General features: G+C 40.0%; 2 protein-coding genes across 3 annotated transcripts in view; one reads left to right on the top strand and one right to left on the bottom strand.

Moving 5' to 3' along the window:
- LRRTM4 (leucine rich repeat transmembrane neuronal 4) overlaps positions 1 to 26011 on the bottom strand; it is a 433443-nt gene that overhangs the window by 251237 nt on the left and 156195 nt on the right. The gene's annotated exons all lie outside the window — the stretch shown is intronic.
- Positions 1287 to 26011, top strand: part of ANXA4 (annexin A4) — a 493965-nt gene continuing 469240 nt past the window's right edge. Inside the window, exon 1 of the mRNA XM_048928311.1 lies at positions 1287 to 1291. The gene's annotated coding sequence lies outside the window, so the exon portion shown is untranslated. The remainder of the gene's footprint in view (positions 1292 to 26011) is intronic.

Here is a 26011-nt window from a genome sequence, read left to right as displayed (position 1 = left end):
AAAGATCTGGATCCGTCTGTTGAGCTTTAGGCAACTCTTTTCATTTCCCTGTATGAATGCGTGCTCATTTCTGGAAAAGCTAATTTTTTTGGCCTATTTAACTTGCATATTAATCTCCATTGAACTATACAAAATGAATTTCAATCTTCATGTAAAAAAATGGGAGAACGGATTTTGATTCACACCCCTCTTGATTTTCATCAATCAACCTTTCCTGCTTAAGTACTATTTAATAAAAAAAAATCCCCAGATGGCTTCTAAGATTTATCTTGGCATCGCTGCAATAGAAAATACTGCCTCAGCTCCCACATGTAGTTGCTCATGAGACTGACTTTACAGATACAGATATATCTCTTTTGCAAACTTTCCTCTGTCTCTGAGGAACACGAAAGGCAAAGCCTCGTCCCTTCTGATTCGTGCACTGGGTTTAGCTGTGCTCCTAGCAGAAGGGCTCCTCCACAGCTCCCCTCCCAGTGTAGGAAGCCCTGCCCATACCTTATCCTCCAGTATCCACCCACATCAGGCATTACCTCATTATCACTTCAGATGCAGTACAAACGAATGTCCTATTTCTATCCATGCCCATGTGATGATGCCATTATGCAGAATGGAAGTATTGTGAAGTATTGCAGTGGGGCCTGCTTTGTTCAGTAAGTACTGATGGCTGAAGGCATCTTTCCCCACATCCCCTATGCTACCAAGCGTGGACAAAGAGCGACCAAAGCAAAGCAGAAGATACTGGAAAGTCACTAGTCTGTCTATGAAGACAACAGATGAATGGGGAAAAACCAAATTTGCACAAAATTCACTACAGCAAGGAATTTGCTTTGTAAGTATTGTATTATTAAACAGTAACGATAAAGAAAAACAATGCAACTTTGGCTTTGGAGATACTCAAGATCAGGCTGGACCAGGCTCTGAGCATCCTGAGCAAGCTGGAAATGTCTCTGTACATCAGAGGGGAGCTGGACTCAATGACCTTTTAGGGTCCCTTTCAACTCAAATGATTTTATGACCCTGTGATTCTATGAACTTTTGGCACTGCATTCAGGTTTAAACATCTGCCAACAAAACAAAGTGATGATGGCCAATGCAATACAGCTGTGCCTACTCCGCAGTAAAGTAATTATGTAGAGATGGTTAATCCTAAACAAAAGGGGAAATAAAAGTTATTTGCATAAAGTCCAAGTATAACACATTTCTGTGTTATGGACTATGCTAAATTACATTTAGTGTTAGTATTCTGTGATAGCTTTCATATTGCCCTATGTGTACTCAGTACAACAATCAAATTTCGGTCTCAGTTATAACAAAGAAATGCATGTTGCTATAAAAATTTAAGTTACTGTATATTCAAGGCCTTTTATAAAGCTCAGTGGAGTCCTTGAGTGTATTTGTTCTCAAAGTCCATAGGGTTCAATCATTACAAATCATTAGCAACACAAACTGGCAGTGGTAATGGTGCCCAGGGGACCTGGGCACTCAGCTTCCATTATGCTTCAATTTCACTTTGTTATCTAAGATACCACTGAACTTTTGAAAATAGTGGCATAAACAAGATCCAGGGTAAGTTAAAGTACAACAACAAAAACTGAGTACCAAATAAAGCATCTCACAGTGTTTCTTCTTCATATATGGGAGAGATGTATCTGTCTATTAAGATCTACCAAGAAGTCCCTGAATTATCCTGGGGTTTTCTCCTACGAAGCATACACATTTCCAGCCTTCTATTTGTGATGTGAAAACAACCTGGATCATTTGCTGTCCCCTCAATGCCTGCAGAATGCATTGATGAACCACGAGAAAGGTCCCTTTGTTAATATTTTGCTTTAAGTTTACTGCTGAGAATTTCAATTTGTGTAGAATAGACTAAAAACACAGAGGTTAAAACAACCAGAGTGAAAAAAAAGAAAATTACACTGCTGGTATAAATGCTGTATAACAAGTAACTGCTGCACCATATGCCACAAGATTGCTCACATGTCAAGACATTTTGTGCAGAGGTTATAGATGGAACAATTCTATTGTTAAAGACAAACCTGCCTTGGGATCCATTGATTTTCGTATTAGGACTGGCTGAAGATTCGCAAGGACTATCAAGTACATACAGATGCACACATACACATAAATGCTCCTCCTGAGAGCAACACTGATTGCCAGAAAGAATAATAGAGAAGCAGAAATTTTGCCTCCCTGAGTGTTAACCACTGTAGAAGAGAAGAGCTAGCAACGTGCCCTAAACGTACTGCAAAAGGAATTCAGAGAATATCCCATTTTTAGATAAGTACAAATTAATTTTAATACTCAAGACACAATCAGAAAAAGATATTATACCAACTGCATTTATCATTTTCTTGACGTAATCTGCCAACTCAATTTTTCAATTTGAGATTTGTCCCGAGATTTTGCCTTGTTATGGAAATACAGCTGTTACGTCAATGGCTCCAAGCTCAAAGAGAGCAGATTTAGTTTGGATATTAAAAAAAAAAAAAAAGTCATTTACAGTGAGGGTAATGAGGCACTGGAACAGGTTGCCCAGCAATGTGGTGGATGCTCCATCCCTGAAGACTTTCAAGGTGAGACTGGATCAGAATCTGGGCAGCCTGATGGAGCTGTGGATGTCCAAGTGCGTTGCAGGGGGCTAGATTAGGTGACCTTGTAAGTTCCATTCCATCTCAAAGGATTCTATGATTCCATATGTATATGAGTACGTGCACAATGAACATTCATAACAGCTTCTTCCTCCTCACAATCAGTTACTAAAATCTCCTGTTTATTCCCGAAACAAAAAGATCTTAAGGGAAAGATCTTTAGACTCAAAATCAAAATAAATAAATAAATAAATAAATAAATAAATAAAATAAGAGTGTAAGATAAAATAAAAGCGTCTGAAACCAAACACACCCCATAAGAAGCTTACAGAAACAGCTCAAACAAGGATGTTTAATGCTTTTTCTTGAAAGCTCTCCTGCTCGTGCCCAAGTGTCCTTCCAACAACTGTCAAAATCTTGCAGACATCCACAACACTGGAGCCTACACTGAAATAGGGGAAAGTAACACAGCTTCTTTAACTTGTCCTGATCTTGTTCTCAGCTCCCACAGAGATTTCTGCAGTATTTCCCTCCAGCTGAGCTCAGAAAAACATTTCAAGTTCTTGAACAGTGACTGTGGGACATCACTTTCACCATGACAGTTGATCAGAGCTGCTCAACCAATGAACACCTTCAAGATGCCAGGAATTGCAGAGCCAGACACAAAGAAGCACCACAAGCTGTTTGTAATTTGGACTACTTTGACTACATTCTTTATATGCAAGTCCTCTTAGTGTTACTTTTGCCACAAGCATACAACAACATCGTACTATTAATGCAGTATATTCTTTACTGTTGTACAAAGCAACAAAGCATCTCATCCATTTTAGTACAGAAAACATATCACATCTAATCTTTTTTGTGTGATTTCTTTCTCCTTCTAGATATTTCCTATCTTGATTCCTACCATACTACTCTACAGAAGTTGATAAATCTTAAGCTACACAGCACTGTCAAAAATAGAAAAACTGCTTCTCACTTTATCATTACAAAGCTCCTTGTTTCTCAGATTTATCTGTGGTATTAAAGCTCTCTTTGTTTTAATTAGTACTGTTGGATGATTCACGGCATTCCATGACAATAATAGCTGTCCTGGATTTTTTTATTTTTTTTTTTTCTATTTAATACTTCTTCAGATAATTTGTGTTGGCTGTATGGTGCTTCTCAAGTCCTATATTCATCAGAAACATTAACCTCCAAAGAAAACTAACTTCGCTTACAGACTGTTTGCAACTACCAAGGAACTCAAGCTGACCATTCATCATGACTATTAGCCCGAGGCTTCAGCTTGCAGGCCTTGCAAATTCATCAGAAATGATATTTTTCTGTATGCGTTTCATTCAGAGATTCCCAAAGCTAGTTTACTGTGATTCTGTAAACCAGAGGATCAAGATGATCCTTGACAGTAACTCCATATAAAACATTTTCCCATAGACTTAGCCTGAGTTTTGTATTTTCTGAAGGGTTTGCTCACATACAGGTGATTTTTCTTCTGTGATATTCATTGCACCAATGTACAAATTGCTGCACAACATCCAAAAATCAGCCTGTGTGATCAGCCCATGCACGTAGAATACTTTTCATCTAATTTCTGCCAGCAACGATTCTATTTGGAGTATGGATGAAACTACTCACTATTACCAGCAGATGACTGCTACTGGTTGAGAAGTGGAAGAAAACATATTTAAACACGCAGTGCCAGCCCATCTTTCTAGCTAGAAAATGTGAGGAAGTCTTTTTTCTTTTTTTCTTAAGTACTCTTCCACATGTACTCTTCTGAAACAAACTCATGCAGATCTGTACTGAAAACAAGGCAGAGAAAACTGCACTTATAATCTGTAGTTTTGAAAATACATGCGGTCAAGAACATAGAAAACATCACTGGGGAATTAGGACAAGGATGCACTGATTCTTTAACCGGAAGTGAATTTACAGACAGTATTTTATTCACAAGGTCGTGGGTTTGTTTCTGACTTTCACTGCCAGCCTGTCTGATGCACCATACACACTTCACTGCCTTCAAACACATACTCCTCCCCAGAGACGGATGTGCTCCTGGTCCCTCTCTTACTTTTTCCATTTTTACAGCATGCTGCCCTAGTTGCCACACAATTTCTCAAGGGAGACAGCTGCCCTCTCCGTATTCCCCATACAGTCCTCTGTCTCACAGTGGAGCTGACCAGAAGGTTTGGAAGAGAGGACAATTCATTGCAATGCTAACATCCTGCTGAAATTCATGCCATTCAGAGTAAAATTCCCTATTTGGAATCGGTGACAGAGCAAACCCAGATACGTCCAAAATAGTAGGATCAGCAGTAGCCTTTCAAATTTGGATTGAAATCCACTATCAAACAACGCAGAGAAGGAGCTTTTGAGCTCTGCACAGACCCAAAGCTCAAGGAGTACATCTACAGTGAAACTCTCCTCTCCCCAGTGTGGCCTCACTGTTGCACTGGCCTCTTTAAGATGTTGTCTTAGAAAAGTATCTGCAGCTTTGTAACATCAATTTGTGTATTTAGCCTCCTGTGCCCCAGGAAACTATCACTGACTTCCATTCACCCAGATCAGAGCTCTAAAAGACCATCTCACTAAACAAAAAAAGAAACAGCATTCCATTTTTAGATGCAGTAACAAAAGGGATCGCAGAGGAGAAGATCTGAAAGACTCAACAAGGAAACGACAGTGATTAATTAAGGGAAAAGTTGACTGTAGTGAGACATAATAGTCACCTTTAAATATGTGAAAGATCTAAGCAAGGTGAAAGGGAATCTATTCTCTTTATCTGTGGTGGACTAGTATAAGCAATGGGCTAAAAGGAAGATCTAAATTAGGTACTGCGGAAAACTTTTAATCACAATGATATTAGCCCTGAAATAGCACCAGAACTAGATGATAGGAAAACAGGTCTTTCCATCACCAGAGGCTTTCAAAAAAACACACACAAAATAAATTTTAGCAATAGCACAGGCACACTGCTGCCTCAGGGCAAGGAAGTGGGTTGAATGATTTTGCATCCCAATAGTTCCATTTGCCATGATTCTGCAATCATGCATTTGGATAGCTTTCCTATAGATGAATACCAATGGTTAGTCTATTTTGTGAAAGGAGACAGTAAATAGCCTCCCATCCTTCCTTTGAAGTGATAGAGGCATAAATCCAAAACACAAAGAGGAAGTTCCACCAGTATTATCTATTCCACAGCTCAAATAAGGATTTTGTCCAGAGAAGAATTAGGTTCATTCCACAGCGTGGCACTCATTCTTAAGCTCCATTAATAATGTGAACTATGAAAGCCTACTCTAAATTTTCCCTTATAATAGTACATACCCCATTGACTGTGTAATGATGCTACTACATACATTGACATGTGTGACATTTCAAACAATTACTATCAAATGATGATATAAAAAAGTTTGAGATGCCTCTGTGACACTGTTTTTCATCTCCTAAACATTGGGCCATAATGGTTCATTAAAGTGCTGACATTTGCATATGCATAACACAGGTGACTCCTACTGCTTTGGAACATGCTGAAGACTAGGGGTTGCCATCAATGCATCTTAAATCTTACATACATAGATGTACATGAAGAATGTGTTTTTCCTCCCAGCCCATCACCATGTTTCACTAAGACCTCTGTTCAAGCAATGAATTCTCTACCACCTTCTAGCAGATGGCTTGCTACCTGTACACTTAAAAAGCTGTTTATGTTTGCTCTGTAGTGTAACTAATGCTCTGGAAGCAGGAAAGACAAACAAGAGGAATTACTGCTACATTATTTAGTAGGGTGCATGGGTAGTATCCACAGGAGTTGAAAACAACAAAAAAATACCTAACCTACTTCCAGCAACCAAATTCTTCCTTGACACAGCGAAACACAGCCCAGAAGTATTCACTGAGAGTATTAAATAAGCATTGAGGGGCAGGAGGGATGTTTGGATTTAGAGGTCTGGAAAATACACAGCTCTCCTGAGACAGTTATCCATACTGCTAATCCTCACAATCTATTTAGGACTTTCTTTTAAATCTTAGTGGGGTTTTTAAGCCTTATCTGATGAGCATAATGATATTAAGCTGTTTTTCATTACCCATAAAAAATGAACAAAAAGGATGAAGCTGCGAGCATCTCAGGCTATTTGGAAGGAATCAATAGTCCAAATCCCTCAGTGCATCCTGCTCATAAAAAAACATTTTCTTGAAACAAAAAGGAATTGTTTGGACATGAAAAACTAGTTTCACATAAAGCACCTTCATAAAAAGATACATTTTAGGAATATAGATGAGAAATGTAAACTAGAATTTACATACATCATTAGGTATAGATAAACCACATATATGTAAGATGCATATGCATGCTTTCGTACAATTATAGATCACAGAATTGTAGAGGTTGAAAGACACCTCTGGAAATCAAGTCCAGACCCTCCACTAAAGGGCAGCAGGTCTCACAGATGGGCATCCAGACAGATCTTGAGTATCTCTAAAGAAGGAGAGTCTGCAACCTTCCTGGACAGCCTGTTCCAGTGCTCTGTCACCCAGATGGCGAAGAAGTTCTTCCTGGTGTATTAGAGAATTTCCTGTGCTGCAGTTTCTGCCTGTTGTCCCTTGTTCTAACGTTACTCACCACCAGAAAGAGCACATCCCCATCATCTTGACTCCCACACTTCAGATGTTTATAAATAGTTGTGAAATCTCCTCTCAGTCTTCTCCAGACTGAGAAGTCTCTCAGTTCTCCACGTCTATCAACCCTTCCTTAGAAAGAAGATGCTCCAGGCCTCACATCATCTTTGCAGCCCTTCTGCTGGACTCTTCCTAGGAGATTCCTGTCTTTTTTGAACTAGGGAGCCCAGAACTGGACACGGTAGACTAAACGTGAGCTCACCAGGGCAGAGTAGGGGGGAGGATCACGTCCTTCGACCTGCTGGCCACGCTCTTTATAATGCATCTCAGGGTCCCGTGGGCCTTTTCAGCCCCCAGGGCACACTGTTGGCTCATGCCCAACCTGCTGTCCACCAGGACACTCAGTTCCTTCTCAGTAGAACTTCTCTGCAGGAGGTCCATACCTGTATGGATGCACCTGAGGAGGAATAACTGCATACAAGACTCTACACTTGCTGTTGTTTAACCTCATCGGGTTCCTCTCTGCCCAACTCACAATCTGAGCAAGTCTCAGCGAATGGCAGCACAGCCTTCTGTAACTCCTCTGAGCTTTGTACCATCAGCAATGTTGCTGAGGGTAAATTCTACCCCTTCATCCAGCTCACGGATGAAGATGTTGAACAAGACCAGATCCAGTACCAATCCCTTGGGGAACATCTCTAGTTACAGCCTCCAACTGAACTCTACACCACTGATCACAACTCTGAACTCTATCAGCCACCATTTCACTTTCCACTCATCTATCCCATACTTTGAAAGCTTCATTACAAGGATATTGTGGGAGACAGCATCAGACACCTTGCTGGAGTCAAGGTACGCAAGCACTGGTCTTCCCACATCTACCCAGCTGGTGATGCTATTAAAGAAGACTAACGGATTGGTAACACCAATTGCATGGTGAAGAAGAACCGATTGCATCAGGCTGGATGAAGATTATAGATATATCTTAAGCCACAGCTGAAGGAAAGATGACAGTTAGGGCAGAAGAGAATGCAGTAAGTTAGAGGCATCACAGCAACAGGCCAAAACCAAAAATCTGTACCTAGAGGCATCAAAACATTGGATTTCTAATCTTCCTATTCATTTTGCTCCACTTTACTAGCCAGACACACAGTCCTACAATAGAAAGCCTCACAACAAAGTGTTAGCAATTAAGATTCAGAAGCAGAGCTAAGCACAAAGTTCCCAGCACAAACCTATATTTTTTTTTAAATCTAAAAATATTGATTTGTTTCACAGCAATGCATCCATTCCAGGAAATAATCATCACAAAAATATTCGTATCTGACACCTTCTGACGGTCAGAATGTGAGAGAGAATGGTTCTAACAAGAATAATGTATTTTCCAGGCCACTTGCCTTGGCTATAAGATCTTTAAAAAGGCTCCAGACCGTGCTTACAAGTTACTCTGTGCATTAACTAATTTCAGGCTTCAAGTTCTAGCTTAGCTTGATTCACAGCTGGGCTTAGGTATTCCAGGAAGCTGCTGAGTAAATTCTTGTGAGAGGTAGTTTTCCTGAAATAAGCATTTCTCTTTTTCACTGTAGTATTGAGGGGAAAAAAAAAAAAAAAAAAAAAAAAGAAAAAAAGAAAGAAACATTCAGTAAAAGGAAGAAACTGAGATTTCCCAACAGTTTTACCAAAGAAAGCAAGCAATTGTTTCTCAACAACAGTAATTAAGGTGTCAGTTATATTCTCACTTGGTCCATGTGTTGGACTACAGACTTGAACTGGGTATTCATTTGGTTTGTATGGAGAATGGATGGAGATAAAGACAAATTTAAGCATCACAAATCTTCGTGATTTGTAACTGAGTCACTCTTCTATCACTTCAGAACTATCTGATCTCTATTCTTTGAAACACACTGTATTTTGCACTGACTGATTAATATCATTCCTTTAATAAAGAATTTGTACATATTCACTTAGGATATTCAAATCTAAACCATCTTAAAATAGAAAGGCTTAATTCTCCCATGGTGTAAATAAGGATAATTCCTTTAAAATCAATGAAGCTAAGACAATTTATAGCAACTAATGATCAATCCTACATACCTCTAAGGCTTAATTAACTGTGTGCCTTTTCTAACACATAATGCTCTCAGGTGAATTAATATTTAAGCTGTTACCACCTGTGAGATGTGAAGCATGTATTACTCAGAGCTGCATGAACAGGATATTATTCTATTTATAATCTGGTGACGGCCTCTATGGCACTCAGTGAACTTTACTTCCCAGGGACAGCAACAGTTATGTTACTTACACATTCAGTTCAATAAATAATAATTAAGAAAAAAAAAATCCAAACCCAGAAAAACAACAGAACTGAGCTTCAAGCCTGTCCATAGGAAGTCCTTGGAACTACTTGTATCTTGTAAAAATACATCTAATTCTCACACATACAGAAATGTAACACCAACTACCAGTTTCCTCCATCAAACTGGTGGTGCTCATCAACACAGGAACTTAAAAGTAAACACCAGCCTGCTAAGTGCTCAAAGATGAGAAGGTTGAAAAGAATATGGCAGTTTAGGGAACAAAACGAACACCACAAGTAATTGCACTTTTTATCCAATATCCATTATTTGGGGCCACAAGAGGGAGAACAGGTTTTCAGCACAGTTCACTGGGAAGTTCATCAAGGTGGGTATTCAGAACCTCCCCATTATCAGTATCACCACTTTTGTGTTACATCTGTGGAAGTAACTCTAGAACATCTGTACTATTTTTAAAGGTTCTTAATCTTTATTGCTCTCCATCTTTGGTTTATTCCAGTAGACTGTCTCATAGAGAAAAAAAGCACCATGTCGTTCTAAGGCTGCATATTAAAATTTTCATATGCAGCTACAGGAGACAGATTTATAAACTAATTAAGTATAACAATCTCATAAGCACTGCTTATGTCTGAAGAGTCTCGTATCAACCAGCTGAGTTACTCCAATGAATAAAAAACGTATTCAGTAGGAACATGTTTCAGAATTAGGCCAAAATTATTTTCTGTCTAACATAGAACAACCCATGTGTAAACAGCTTGTGCAAACTCCTCCCTCAGTTATTAAATTATTTGATTTTTGAATAAAAAAAGCTTGGAATCATTGATGTACTTTTATTAGTTTCCTTCCTTTGTTACTGTACACACACACACATCAGGTTTTCTACTATTTCTAATTCAACTAGAACTAAGTTGCACAAGAGGACAGGAAATGCTAGCTTTCCCTCTGCTATACCTTCCTTAAACCTAATCCACTAATTCTTTCTTCACAGTTACAATTCCGTCTTTCTGGCTACCCTTTTTGGGTAATGTTTACATACTGCACTATAAAAATCTTATGGAGGCACTCAAAATAATTAACATGTAAATAACAAGCAATATTTTGCATTCAGCTTTACTAGAACAAAGCCACAAAACCAAACAAAGTTATGAGAATTTAGTACTTTGCTAGACTGGTAGCAAGTTTTGCAAAAGGAGCAGATAAAGCTACCTTTATTCCTGTCTATATTTTTATTTTCAATGCAGGAACACACTGCAATCATTTTGTTTTATGTTTGGCCCTATGTCTAGCATGTATTTTCTGCACTCTTGGTCATTTCAACCTGTTTAATTCTTACAAAAACTCCACAGCAACAAATATTTAAGAGCCTATTTCTCCCATTGCTATTTTATTATAAGCAGGTACTGAAGCAAAAACATCAACCACCATTAAATGATGAGGAAAAATCTCAGGCTGAAGCTCCTCTCCCCCATTGTTCTTCTACCATAACAGAGATTACAAAAGAACAGCCTTTTATGATTCCTTGTTATAAATTTTGGTTGTTTGTATCTGTTTATAGTCAACTTTCAAAAGGGACCAAATTCCTTCTCAAAAGAGCTGAATGTTATTGGTATAGTGGCCCCTGTACTTAAGAGACTTTCATAACTGTCTGTTTAGAAATTGTCTCATCTTCCTAAAGCTGCACTGACAGTACCAGTAGATAACCTATGGGGCTAAGAACTACAACTGGCCTTGGGATTCCCACTGGTGGGGTCAGGGGAATAATTAAGGAATTGGTTCTAAACTAATTATGTTGCTGAAATTCCATTTTACTCCAAGCACATCGTTAGTATTGATTAAGCACACACACAATGATATAGTATCTTGTCCTTCAACATGATTTCAGCCAACTCCAAGAGCCTCTGGGTGGATATTTCTATGAAGTTCCTGGGTCTACAGGACAAAAGATGAGTAGGAAAGAAAACTCAAACTGCCACTCGTTGCTCAGCTACACACAGCACAAGGTCTTCAACATACAAGGAGACCAGAAAAGAACAACCACTTACTACAGCACACGCTCATGCTCTTTCCTTGTCAGGTGATCAAGATATTATTTCTGCCTGGCTTCATCACTATCTCAGAACTTTTCTGCAAACAAGTTGTTATCTTCAGGTTTGCCTATGACATAAGGATGTACAACATGGACAGCGCCTTCAGACTTCTTGCGATTAGATCAAAGTTCCTTCTCTCACATAAAAAAAATTCTGGTAAATATAAAGGCATGTACATACAAGAAGCTCTTTCATAAATACAGTGTGCACCTGAAATTTCTCCTCAATCTGAACAGCTAATTTTCCCCCCCACACTATAAAAAAAAATAAAAATCACTAAATGCTTCTAAAACCAAACTGGGCTGTAATAATCCAGTTATCAGCTGTCTAATACAGAGTTTCACTGTTAATAAAACTCAAATTATGATCACAGCGTGCAGCCTTGAGTAACAACTGGAACCAGATTACATGCAGGGACCTTCAGTATATACGAATCTTAAAATCACAGAGGAATAAATCCATTTATGACCTACTACTGCTGACAAAGGTAAAGATTTAGCTAAGCAACTATTTGACTTAGAGACACTTTCCTCAGACTGCTTTGCTTGGCATATATTAAAAAAAGAAAAAAAGAAAAAGAAGAAAGTCTTAGGGCTGAGCCTGCCCAATGATTGATGTTCTTCTATTACTATTCCAGAATCAGTAATGTATAGCCTATTGTTTAGGTAATAACTTATGTTTTCTTACTTTATAAACCTTTACGATGTGGAGTTTGATGTATGAAGAGTTTTCTGCACATCTACAAAATACAAGTAATCCCTTTTCATTAAGAGAAGATGCATGTAAATCATTTCAGAAGAGATTCTGACGTCTTTATTCTTTTCATAAACACATAACTCCATAACTCCTACCATTGCAGTAAGTGGGACACCTGGAGACATCCAAGGGATTCTCAGGGAACCGTAACACATGCTAAGACATGCCTCACCTTTTCTTTCTCTGAAATTAGATTCAAGGCTGACTTAAGTTCCAAATTAAATGACTCCAGGTGCCTCTGTAAAGCTCAGACTCTGTCTATAGTTGCCTACCCCAGAGAATGATAGAATGGTTTGGGTTGGATGGGATCTTTAAGCTGATCTACTTCCAATCTCTCTACTGTAGGTAGGAACACCCCACATTAAGCCAGGTTGCTCAAAGCAACACCATGATTTCAGTCATCATGTGGGCCTGGCAAAGAGCAGGACCAGGACACTGAACTTCAGAAGAGCAGACTTCAAGCTACTCAATGGATTGCTGGCCAAGATCCCCTGGCGCACTGCCCTCAAAGACATGGATGTTGAGGAGAGCTGGCAGCTCTTCAAAGATGCCCTCCTGGAAGCACAAGAGGTCTCCATTCCGCTGAATAAGAAAGTGGGCAGGCGAGGTAGGAAACCGGCATGGCTCAGCAAGGACCTGCTGAGAGAACTGAGGGCAAAGAAAGGGGTGTACAAGCTCTGGAAACAAGGCTGTGTCACCTGGGAAGAGTACAGGAATGCCGTCCGGACTTGCAGACGTGGGATCAGGGAAGCCAAGGCGCAGGCAGAACTGAACTTGGCAAGGGACGTGAAAAACAATAAGAAAACCTTCTACAGGTACATTGCCCAGAAGAGACAGGCCAAAACGGGCGTACCTACTTTGGTAAATTTAAAAGGAGAACTGGCTTCAACAGATGAAGAGAAAGCTGAGGTGCTGAATGAGTTCTTCACCTCGGTCTTCACTGGTGGCCAGGATTCTAGTCTTTTTCACGTCCCTGAACCCTGCATCCCCAAACCTCTATGTGGGGACCAAGGAGGTAAATCCCTCCCCACTGTAAGGGCAGAGCAAGTCCGAGAGTGCCTCCTTAGACTGAATGAATACAAGTCTATGGGGCCAGATGGCGTGCATCCCAGGGTCCTGAAGGAGCTGGCCGAGGTGGTTGCCGAGCCGCTCTCCATCATATTTGAGAAGTCGTGGCTGTCAGGTGAGGTCCCGGACGACTGTAGGAGGGGTCACGTCACTCCCATATACAAGAAGGGGAGCAGGGAGGACCCGGGGAACTACAGGCCGGTGAGTCTCACCTCCGTGCCTGGGAAGATCATGGAACAGATCCTCCTGGACAACATGCTCGGTCACATAAAGAATGAGCATGTGATCCGAGACAGCCAGCACGGCTTCACCAAAGGAAGGTCATGCCTAACTAATCTTGTGGCCTTCTATGATGGAGTGACGGCATTGGTGGACGAAGGGAAGGCGACCGATGTCATTTACCTGGACTTGAGCAAGGCCTTTGACATGGTCCCCCACCACATCCTCATCTCCAAATTGGAGGGAAGTGGATTTGATGGGTGGACGACCCGATGGATAAGCAATTGGTTGAAAGGCCGCAGACAGAGGGTGGTGGTCAATGGCTCTATGTCCAGGTGGAGGCCGGTAACAAGTGGTGTCCCCCAAGGGTCTGTCTTGGGACCGGTGCTCTTTAACATCTTTATTAATGACATCGATGAGGGAATTGAGTGCACCCTCAGCAAGTTTGCTGACGACACCAAGCTGAGTGGTGCGGTTGATACGGTGGAAGGAAGGGATGCCATTCAGAGGGACCTCGACAGGCTGGAGGGCTGGGCTCGGGTGAACCTGATGAGGTTCAACACGGCAAAGTGTAGGGTTTTGCATTTGGGCCGGAAGAACCCCAGGCACCTGTACAGGCTGGGAGGAGTGGTCCTTGAGAGCAGCTCGGCAGAGAAGGACCTGGGGGTCCTGATGGACGAGAGACTGAATATGAGCCAGCAGTGCGCTCTGGCAGCTCAAAAGGCAAATGGGATCCTGGGCTCCATCAGGAGAGGGGTGGCCAGCAGGGACAGGGAGGTGATTGTCCCTCTCTACTCGGCTCTTGTGAGGCCCCATCTGGAGTACTGTGTCCAGGTGTGGAGCCCTCAGTACAAGAAAGACATTGAGATTTTGGAAAGGGTCCAGAGGAGGGCGACTAAGATGATCAGGGGGCTGGAGCACCTCCCCTATGAGGACAGGCTGAGGGAGTTGGGCTTGTTCAGCCTGGAGAAGAGAAGGCTGCGGGGTGACCTCATTGCAGCCTATCAATACCTGAAGGGAACCTACACCCAGGAGGGGAGTAAACTCTTCAAAAGGGCTGACAACAGCAGGACTAGGGGAAATGGTTTTAAGTTGAAGGAGGGAAGATTTAGGTTAGATGTTAGGGGGAAGTTCTTTACTAGGAGAGTGGTTAGGCCCTGGAACGGGTTGCCCAGGGAGGTTGTGGATGCCCCATCCTTGGACGTGTTTAAGGCCAGGTTGGACGGGGTCCTGGGCAACCTGATCTGAATATGTATGTTTGGTGGCCCTGCTAGGCAGGGGGGTTGGAACTACATGATCCTTGGGGTCCCTTCCAACCCGGGTGATTCTGTGATTCTGTGATCATCAATCCCTCCTCACTAGAGGCTCATAAGCTGCATGATGAAGTTATTTCACCTCATCTCACTTCCTACAGCCCATGTCCCTTCTGAAAAATATGGTAGGTAAGAAGCTGACACTTTAAGGTAACTTTTAGCAACTATTTTAGGATAAAGAGTAAATGCGCACATGGCCTTGCTTATGGCCATGTCAGAAGACAGAACAATTTTCTTCAAGGAAAAGGCTTCTTCAAGTAAACTGTTTAAAACACAGACAGAACAGGGACAAAAGTGGTTCCAGTGCTGCTCTCCTATCAGAATAGAACAGACTGATCGACTCTGCTACATTTATAGAGATTTTCTAGATTTGTATTGACAGAATGGAACAGAATTCATCCCAATGTATTGCAGATACAAACAAATGTGATCATGATGTAACATCTGTCATCTTTCCCAACATCCTCACTTTATCATTTAAAGCTAATGTGGTAGAGAAATACATAATTATAATATTTGTCAGGCACTTGCTTATTGTAAAACCTGTTTTGACAATAATTTCCTATTCCTGGAGGTGACACATTCCTCTTAGTGGAGCTTCTAAGCACAGATTCATTCTTATGCTCTTTCTGCTCTGTTGACCTCCATCAAGGTCTTCAGCCATTGCTGTACAGGATATTAGACATATGACTGCAGTTCAAACATTTTGCAAAATAGGCCATCTGATTTTTGAGAGGAGGTGGGCTATAAGGAGGCATTTGCTTTTGCTGTTCTCAGTTCCCTCAAGAAACATGGGGATTTGATAGCAGATGGACGAGCAGGTTTATTTTGAACTTCAGAAAGCCATTTGGAGGGATATTGAAGTATGTAATGCAAAATAATTTATGCATTTCTAAATCATAATTTAATCTCACTGATAGATAAGATAGGTCATGTGAATTTTTAAGAACTCTTGTTAAGAAAGGGTCTTTTTTAGCTGCTTTTGTTCAGGGTGAGGTTGTGTGTCGTGGAAAGTTCCGAGTTCCATTTTCCTCCCATGGGTTTTTCTCCTAATCAACGTGAAAAATATTTTATATCTGCAGACATGGGAAATTGCTCACTGAGCACTCACTCACTTCTTACAGTAGAGGAGAAAAATCACTTCTTTTCCCCTCTGCTAATCCTGTTTGAAAAAAATCTTTTAATATTTCTATCTTTTTGACAGCAGACTGAATCCATTAACAAAGATTGAGAACACAGCTCAGAAATCCCAGATTTGCTCATCTGTGCATTTTTCCTCCTGTTTGCCCACTGTCCATTTCTATTACTAATTTAATCAACTTCTAGCACATCTGCAGTATTCATCATAAGCTCGTTTACTTTAAGCTAATGACTCTAAAGAAACCATAAAATCATGGCATTACATTGATCAGAAATAAAGCTTATTTAAGCCAAAATAGTTACAAACTGATTTAAATACTAATAAGGCTGACAGCTACTCAGCAGCAGAATGAAAGCAGAAAATAGCAGTGGCTTTGCTGTATTGCGACTGCAACCACTACAAGAGAAAAATCTTTACTGTCATTTGACTACCAACACCTCTCACGAAGGGATGAAAACAAACTCCACATGTCCATACTTCAAGCTTTCAACTTGCTCCTTGTACAAACACAGTCTCATGCTCTGGAAATGATGTGTAATTGGATGTGAATTAAACGAGATCTTTTGGGCAGATAAAAATCAAGACCTGTAATTTTTAAACTTGTTCCACTCTAATTTTCTTGCTTCGGTGAATTCTCAAGGCTATCACCTCACCAGTGCTAATGGAAAGTGCTGTGAGTACAGTATGAGTGGCTGGAGGATCTATTATCCTCCTTACAAAATGGAAGAACAAAAAATATTAGCCTCATATCAAATAGAAGAGATCACATTTAGCCTCACAATGGACTTAAAACTTTGGCACAAAACCACCAAATACTTTCCAAATTCTTTTGTGGAAACAACTTCTCATGGCTGGAATAAAAACTCAGAATGGGAAAAAAATGTAGGGAGGAAAAAAAACAGACAAATAAAAAAATGAAACAAAAAAAAGCCACAAAACACCTTTTTCCTCCTTAACCATCCCTGCCCCAGTCCCTGCCCCTTCCCTTAACCAGTCCCATACCCTGCCCCTCCCCAGGAGGCTCCCTCTTCATTTTTTACATCCTTTGCTAAAGAGCTATGCATGCATATTCATCTTACCAAAAACCAAAATTTGCTGCATTCACTGAAAACTCTATGAGTATGCCTTCAGTTTATAAACATTTTCTTTCCTCTGAAACTGTGTTTTAGGACACAACTTGCTAACCAAAAAAATTAACCTCAACGGCAGCTATTTCAGCTTCCATCAAGTAAGAACAAAAAACAAGCCCCACAAGACAATCAAAAAGCAAAGATTTGTCAGGATGACTTTCCCCAAGGTGTAAAAAAGCTGACAGTTTCTAACATCCATCCATTTATATAGAAATTACTTAGAAATTTACATTATACACAGATGGCTTAGCTTTTCTAGAACATCTCTGTCTCAGTGCCTAAACAGGGACCAGCCGGCAGCACCACAGATACCCACTGGTGCTGGTCAACAAGAATGGGATCTGTGAGCTTTTACCTTCAAAAAAAAAAAAAAGACGACTGCTATTAGTATTGTAAACACACAAAGAGCAGCAGCTTTATCAATACGCATTGGATTTACATTACATACAAAGCTGAGAAAGAAAATGCTGAGCTGGAAGCTCATCCAAACCTGAGCTGTCATTTGCAGCATGCAGTTTATTTAGAAAAAAAACAGCATTTTGGCTGACGCGACAGTAGCAGGCAAGGTAGACAACATTTAATGCTTATAATTAGATAGAATATTTTTAACTAAGTAGTAACCATTCCTTCCATCTTCCTCCTGACCTTTCCACTTGGATTTTCTAAAGTATTTACTCTTCTGCTCACCTTTGCACCGTCCTTTTAACACTGCTATTAAATATTTTTATTGCAGTGGAGCCCATATCACTCTGTCATGGAAAGCACTGTGAAATCACATCAAATGGCAGTTTTTGCAAAGCAGAGCCATTAATTGAAGAAGCAATGATAACATGATAATATAATAAGAGAAAAAGTACAAATACAGTGAGCAAGTATTTTCAAAGCTAACTGCAGCAAAGCCACAGAAAGACTTCGGACCTTTACACACAGCAGCCTCTCTTTAAGCCGTGGTGTAACCATGAGTGATGCTGCACAAAACTTCTCATCTTTCTAGTTGCACAGTTGCAGCTTTAAATCACACAAGCAGCAGACGATTTGTCAGCTTAACTAGCAATACATCAGGACTTCTTTTCCACAGAAAACCTCTGAGATGATCAAAATACAGGACTGACAGAGAACAGCGTGTGTCAATCAGCACATGCAATACTTCTGAGTAAAATGTAAGCATATTTAAATATATACTGTTACTGACATTTGGTGAAGTAGCCAAGTTACTAGTTAACAATAAAGCATATAATGTTACCTGAAAAAAAGCAGTAAGATGTGAATGCATTAAAAAAAAAAAAAAAAAAAAGCAGAATACTCAGCAAAATACATAATGACAGAACTACTAAAGTTAGCTATAATGTACTCAGAAGAGAGTTAAGTTCAAGGGTTTCGTATGTGCCCTGTGGTCATCATGAGCTAGGTAATTAAAGACATCTCCAAGAACAGAATAAGATAACCCCATACATTACATAAAATAGCTTTTGAGATTTGTAATCCTGCTCCTCTTTTATTTTATTTAAGTTTCTCCCTGTCCCAAAGAATTCATGATCTCCCTTAGTGCCGACAAGTCTTAACAGGAGTAGAAATAGGTTATGGGAACTGTAATTTCAGTAAGATTTGCTCTTATTCCAGACAGGTAATTTAGCTTTCAAACAAAAAGCAATGGCAGACATTTGGATTCAATTGTCCTTAAAAAAATTTCTCCTCCACAATGCAACATTCTCATCTCCCAAGTCCTTTTTTTCTGTTCTGTTCATTCACACACATGGGTTGGACTTGATCTCCGGAGGTCCCTTCCAACCCCTGCAAATTCTGTGATTCTGCAATTCTGTGACCTTCTCTCTCAGTAAACATCCAAAATTCAAATGAACCTACATCCTATATAACAAATTCCCTACTGCTTTCCATCTTTCCAATCTCACTGTCCTGATTCAACTTCACTTAATTTGTCTTGCCCAGGTATTTTACTTATACTTTCCTGTCTCAGATTCATTTAAATAATAATACAAAAAGGAACAGTCTGCAGTCTAGAAGCTCAGTAAAAAAAAAAAAAAAAAAAAAAAAAAAAGCTCAGTAAAGAAGCTAAGTAATTCTTATTACCAAGGTCTCCCAATGCAGAGTTTGCATGTTAGACTCAGCCCAGCTTTTGGTTGGTAGCAGCAAAGACACAGAGGTCAGCCAATGGAAAAGACACAACTCATATCTCTGGTTGTATTGAACAGGGTATAGAACCAAAGAATTTTACCAGGCAGACATTGAGTAGTGTTTGTACAGCTCTTCTTCAGTTTGGGAAGTCTTTCAAGTGAAACGGGAGAGAAGAAAAAAAAATACATATATATTCCTCCATGTCCAAAATGATGCTAGTATTTAAAAAGACCTCATGATGCTTTCCATAAGAATTGCATCTTGGTTTGACTCACTCAAAGTTCATGGCCCAATATGGAAAGCATCTGCCACATAAGAAATAAGCATATTCCACTGACAAGTCAAACCTTCAGAAACAAGATACCCAAATACTGTCCGGATATGCTATTTTCTTGTAACCATTTTTAGGGATCACCTATCCTACATATTATATCTCCCAAAATTTCTTCCCCGTGTCTAACTCACACAGAGACCTTTGGCTATCTCCACTTGCTGCTAATTTGTATGTATTTGTATGTGGGAAGAGCCCTGTGCTCCTAGCTGGTGAGCAGAACATCATATAAAGCAAATAGATCCTGTAATTATAGAAAAGCTAAGTACCAAAGTGATCGTTTAAAACTGCATTCACCTTCAGGAAGTAGTTTACCTTCTAACCAGGTGACATGATAGTATTGAGATGTTAAAATAAAGCATCTGCTTGCCATAATCAGAGATTTATCTAATGCATCTTAAGAAATCTACTGTAGGAATTGTTAAAAACGAACTGATTTGGGAGAAAAGTTATATCAAAGTCCTAGAGAGAACCCCAGTCTAAACTTTGTTCTTATAGTTAAGAAATCAAACTTGCTTTCAGTATCCATATTTAGGAAAGAAAAAGGTGAATAGTGCTTAGTAAAGGAACAACAATGCAGTTAGAGAGGCGGTGAAACCTCTCCAGGCTCAGTTTGCTTTGACTGCTCACTGAATTAAAACCCATCTCAGAATGAAGTCAGAACATCAAGATCAGGGTTTTCAGGTATTTTTGCAGTAATGGCTCTATTGACAAGTTGTTTGTTGTTTTGTTTTGTTTTTTAAATACTATTTGTTCCATACCATGCAAATGCTAAAACTGGATGTTGGGAGGTAAACAAACAGCAGCAGCACTTCTTGCTCTGGAGACTGGCAAACTCCAACAGTCTTACAGCTAACAGCACCCAGTGACAAGTGGGGGCTGCTCTACTAACATGCAAGAGTTGACAGCATCATGTGCCAGTTCTAGCAACTGCTCTCTAACACCAAGTATTAGCAGGAGATGCAACAGACAAAGGAGAGTCCTTGAGAATCCAACCTGTCTTTCTGATTGCAGTCAAGCTGCCCTGATATAAGACAGCCCAAAACGTATAAAAATCTGTACTGTTAGTAAATAACGTAATGATAAATGAAGGTACACTCACTCCTTGTCAGCATTAACATTGTACAGCTAGAGGAACAGCTGGATTTGGAGATTTGGTCCTCGCATACACTCCCAGCAATTAGAACCCACCAGTTAATTGTCTGGAGCAAAGCCCAAGTGACTGCTGCTTCTTATGCTAAGGCCTGACATTTGGGTGTATTTATTTCACTTCAAGGTTATATTCTGTTTATATCTTTTTTTATTAGTTCTGCAGCACAACATCATAATTGGACATTTTTATGATCGCACTGATTCTTATGGTTATTTTTATGGCAACAATTGGTGGGTACCTGCTTTTCCTCTCCCTTCTCATGGCATCTTATTAATCCAAGGCTGTTTTAAAAAGTCAGATGAGAATGGAACAGGAGTGCTGTTTTCTAAGCAGCCACTTTCAAGGAGCTTTCAACAACAACATAGCTTTATTTCCAACCTACCAAGCATTCCACAATGGTTACTCCATGTCAACCATGTTCTGAAACAGCACTATGCTGATGGAAGTCAGCATTCCTCAACCTGCTTTGCAGCACTACGCAGAATGAGAAGACATTACAGTCCTGTATGCAATTACTGTATTGCAGACAGCTCAGAATATACCAAGCACACCTCCTTGGCACTGCCTCTGCATATTACATTAAGCTTGAAGTAATGGACTGAATCCCCATCCCCAGGTAGGTGATGGAGTCACTGACCCTGGAGGTGTTCAAGGAACCTTTAGAAGTTGTGTTGAGGGACATGGTTTAGTGAGAACTATTGGTGATAGGCCGATGGTTGCATTAGATGGTCCTGAAGGCCTTTTCCAACCTTGGTGATTCTATGAATCCCACAGAAATGCTTTGGTTTTGGAGCAAGCCTCAGACTTTCAGGCTGAGTATTTTATCACACTGTGCTACTGAGGATCCAGAAGAATAATTTACAGGATAGCAGAGGCACACAGCACATCATATTCAGCACCCACAGAGCTCAAAAATAATCTGTTAAATAACAGATTCAAGCTGCAATTCAGCACCTGCTGTGGGAGCTTCACAGAATAGAACACAGAAGGAGAATCCAGAACTACACTGTATGCAGTTCCAGAACTGACCAAGCAGCAGAAGTGCCTTAGTAAACCAGTTCATTAATCATCAGTACCCAAACCATGGAGTTATAACATCTCTCTCCGTCACATGCACACAAAAAGCACAACAGGAACACTTCCCCTAAATGGTGCCAATCTCCCCTTTGGCAGCACTCACCTTCCCAACTTATCCCACCTCAGCTGGGCAGGTCAGGGCAGAGCTAAGAAAAAAAAAATTGCTTATCTATTAAGTGAGGGCACTGGAAGTTCACTTCAAAATTTACACTTCCAGTTTCAGAGCATTAGGAACGATCTTCCCTCCCTCAAACAAATCAACAAATGGGTTTGATGGAAAGCCTCCAAGAAGGTTTACCTTATAGCGCAGATAAACTAAAGGAGCTCAAAAAACAAAGCCACAGGTGAAAAGAGTGATAGCACCTGAAAGAGCTTGCACCCAACATGTTTAATTTGCATCATATCAATATCTCATTACCTTCTGTAACTCCAAATAAATAAGAGCTATCTTTTTATCCCCAGAGGTGTTAACGCTACAGCAGCAAGCTTGAAGGCAAAAAAGAATACCAAATAAAGTTCAAAAATAAACCACCATTTCAACATATATAATACCTCGTACATATATATTTTGACAGGACCAACCAGAACACTGCTTTCCTTTTTTTTTTTTTTTTATTATTCTCCACTGTTTTTTTTTTGTTTTTTTTTTTTTTAAAAGGCATTTAAAAACCATCTCCTCCACCCACAGAAAATATCAAACAGTTCTGTAAATTGCATATTAAAAGAAATCAAACTTGGCTACAACAAGTGATGTGCAAAGCTGCAGCTTAACGAAAAAAAAAAACAAAAAACATTGTTCAATCTGTGTGGTTTTTTTTTTTCTGCCACACACAAACAGGCTTTATTTGTTTTAAAGTTCAGCTTTCATTTTGTTTGTAAAGTATTTGATGATCGTGCCTTGAAAAATGTCAGGGGAAAAAATAACAGCCTTTAATTGGAGAAGGTTCCTCCTGTGGCCCCTCAAAAAACTTACGTTGTTTTAATAAATAATACTGAAGATTTAAGTAAGTTTTACTACTTCTATGCATCAACTATATTAGATACCTTATAAAGACTGTTCCAAAAGTAATGCCTCCTATTTTATACTGTTGCCCCCCCAGTGTCAGCAGCGGATGTTGGTGATACGGCAGTAGAGGTTGAACTCTCCCATCAATATCCCCTTACATATTTATTACTGTGTGACACATGGCAGGAGAGGGGCAGTCTGACACAGAAGAGTGCATGAAGTGAAGGTCTTGAATTCCTCCATGCCAAAAAAAAAGGAAGCAAGATGTTTCTTGGTGATTGGAGATTACACTCAAAAATAGTGTTTCTCAAAAACAGTGATAGGGAACTTGCTCTTACAAGTACTGTTGTTGTGCCCTTTGTATCAGTTGTAGTTTTCATGGAAGTAAACAGAAGGCATTACTTTTGCTGTGACCTACATATAGGAGCCCCAAGACAATTCCTCTTCACTCCATACAGCCCAGACAAACAAGAAGGATGAATACTTCTGGTCCACACCGTCAATTTGCTCACTCTGTATTTCACTCCAAAACTTTGGTTTCTTCTAAGATGACACCTGGGCTCGAGTGATGGGACAGTTCACTCTGCACTCCAGCACAACAGAACACAAGGGGGAACATTCCCCAAAGGAGAGCAGCCACCAGCCCAGCTGGGGCTTACTTAACTCCGGAATGAGCCTTTTTCTCATCCACAGGTAAGTTACTTCAATTCTGCTGTTGACTACAAAACTACGGTGCAAGAGCAATTAGTTCTTGAAAACACATCCAAGTTCTGCAGTTTTGCTGCTGGCAGAAACTATGCAAGAAACACAAAGTTAACAAACTCGGATGAGCTCCCAGGTAAGCTATGTGAAGAGAGAAGGAGGGGCAATTCAGGCAGAGGAAGCTGGAAGCTACCAACCAGAGGTAGAGGGGCCACGAAGGACAAAGATTTCCTTTGAATAACACACATTCATATGGGATACTTCTGCTAAATCATCATTTTTACTCAGGAAACTAGGATAATACTTTGGTTTCTTTGTAAGGGAATGGTCCATGTTTAATGGAACACCCTTTTCTGTTCACACTTGAGACAACATTGCTTTGAAAGCCACAAGGAAAGAGAGCTAATGCTTTCTAATAGCGCCTAAAGATTACACCAGCGAGATTGACAGAACTATTGGCTTTATGTCACAAAACACAACTGCCTTTTTTCTTCTGTATGATGGTCTGTGCCACAGAAATCCCTTGAAATCAAGAAAGAAAAACATCCAGGGAAATTATGCTTCTAAAGAGAAGCTGAAGAATTGAACATTTTTTTTTTTTTTTTTTTTTTTTTTTTTTAAATTAAAACAAGCTTGACTAACAACACTATTACACTCACAAAGTGATTTAGAGTACTTAACTGACTGAAATTCTCTGCAGCTTGGACAGTGATAGTGGGTACACTTTTCCCCTTGGGGAAGTCTCACTGAACACCAAAGCGCAACTGGATTGGACGCAACAACTGCATTCAGGTTTGCAATGATGGATGAATGGCAAGCTTTGTGATCAGAAAACTTGATCAAAAAAAAAAAAAAAAAAAACTATTTCCCTTCCTACCACATCATGGAGAACATGAACACAGAAAGAATCCCAATTGCAGGGAGCTGGTGGATATCCTGAAGGCATGTACTGCATTAACAAAACCACAAAAGGTCCACTACACTTAACAGCGTTTTGAAAACTTGGGTCTTAAGTCTGGAAGAACAAAATCTTTAACTTAATGATTATTTCTGCTACCTTCTGCATGAAGGATTGCCTCTCTTTTTTTTTTTTTTTTTTTTTTTTTTTTTAACTGATCACTCTCTTACACGCTTGTTTCACATCCCTCAGAGTTGTACCAGAAAGCAGATTCCAACGGCACACAGTTGGCAAGACTTTCAGCAGATCCTCTAAGTGAACAACCTGATCCTTCTCCTTTGAACAGAAGGAAAAAGGCCCCTTCATGAGAGGGGTTAAGAACATGGAGTCTTAGATATTCTTTGTAGAAAGCATGAAGTAGGATAGAGGAAAAAAAGTCTCTATTAGTATTGTTGATCCACATTTTGATGAAAGCTTAAAATGTAAATGAAAAGAGAGAGAATAAGGATGAAGCATCTTTAAACTTGCAACAAATCATTTTATATTGATAGAATCCCGGGCTTAAATCCAAGCACAGCTATTGCCTTAATGCAGACTGATTTCAGGAGACTTAAAAATAGCCAAGATACTATGGTGATTGGCAGGCATTGTAGAGACAACTGCCAAAGTCAAATTGATTTTTTTTTCCCTTTTGAAGGACTCCAGATAATTTAAGCAAGGCTACAAATTAAAGCGCACAGACACATGACTTCTGGATGGTTTAAAAACCACAGTCCCCCAAGAGGGGAGCTGTTTCCCCACCCTCACCTCCCAAAAGCACAGGGAATCCATGCACAGACTGACCCATGACACTGGCCAGTATCCAAATGAGCTGCTTGCTGCAGTTTTGCACTATATGTGATCATGCCCAACTCAGCTGCTGTACTTACAGTTCAGACACGTATGAACTCTAGGGCTTCAACAAATGGTAATTTCTAGTATTATGCACTATTAACAGATGGGATCATCTCACAATTTCACTAGGCAGAAAACTCAATTACACTCTGTATCTACTTAAGGGAGAGCTGCAACAGGAGGTCGCACAGGCTACACAAATAGGCAGAGGTCACGCGCAGAATGCACTAGAAAATTCCAACAGTAGCTAAGCTAGAGAAGGTCCCAAGGGTAACAGAAGGCATGAGTTTGGCCATGTTGTTTTTTCCTTCCCCTATATTAAAACCTTCAGTTTGTACTAAAATACTAAAATGTCAGGCAGGCAAAGGTAGAAAGGACTCTGGGGGGAGGGGAAAAGGGGTTTGAAGCATTTTCTAATCCACTGAGAACACTGCCTGCTTACAGCATTCACACATCTGTCTAAGGCTCTTGAGATATTACTTCCAACAGCACTATAAATGAATTCAAACACGCATTACAGCTCTGATTAATTTTCAGCTAGTGACATTTTTAAAATAAAATACATGTCAAGTAGTCC

The sequence above is a fragment of the Lagopus muta genome, chromosome 27, assembly GCF_023343835.1.
Source record: "Lagopus muta isolate bLagMut1 chromosome 27, bLagMut1 primary, whole genome shotgun sequence".
In the NCBI taxonomy this organism is placed as follows: domain Eukaryota; kingdom Metazoa; phylum Chordata; class Aves; order Galliformes; family Phasianidae; genus Lagopus; species Lagopus muta.
The sequence above is the reverse complement of the archived record's forward strand: the minus strand, read 5'-3'. Positions and strand labels throughout refer to the sequence as shown.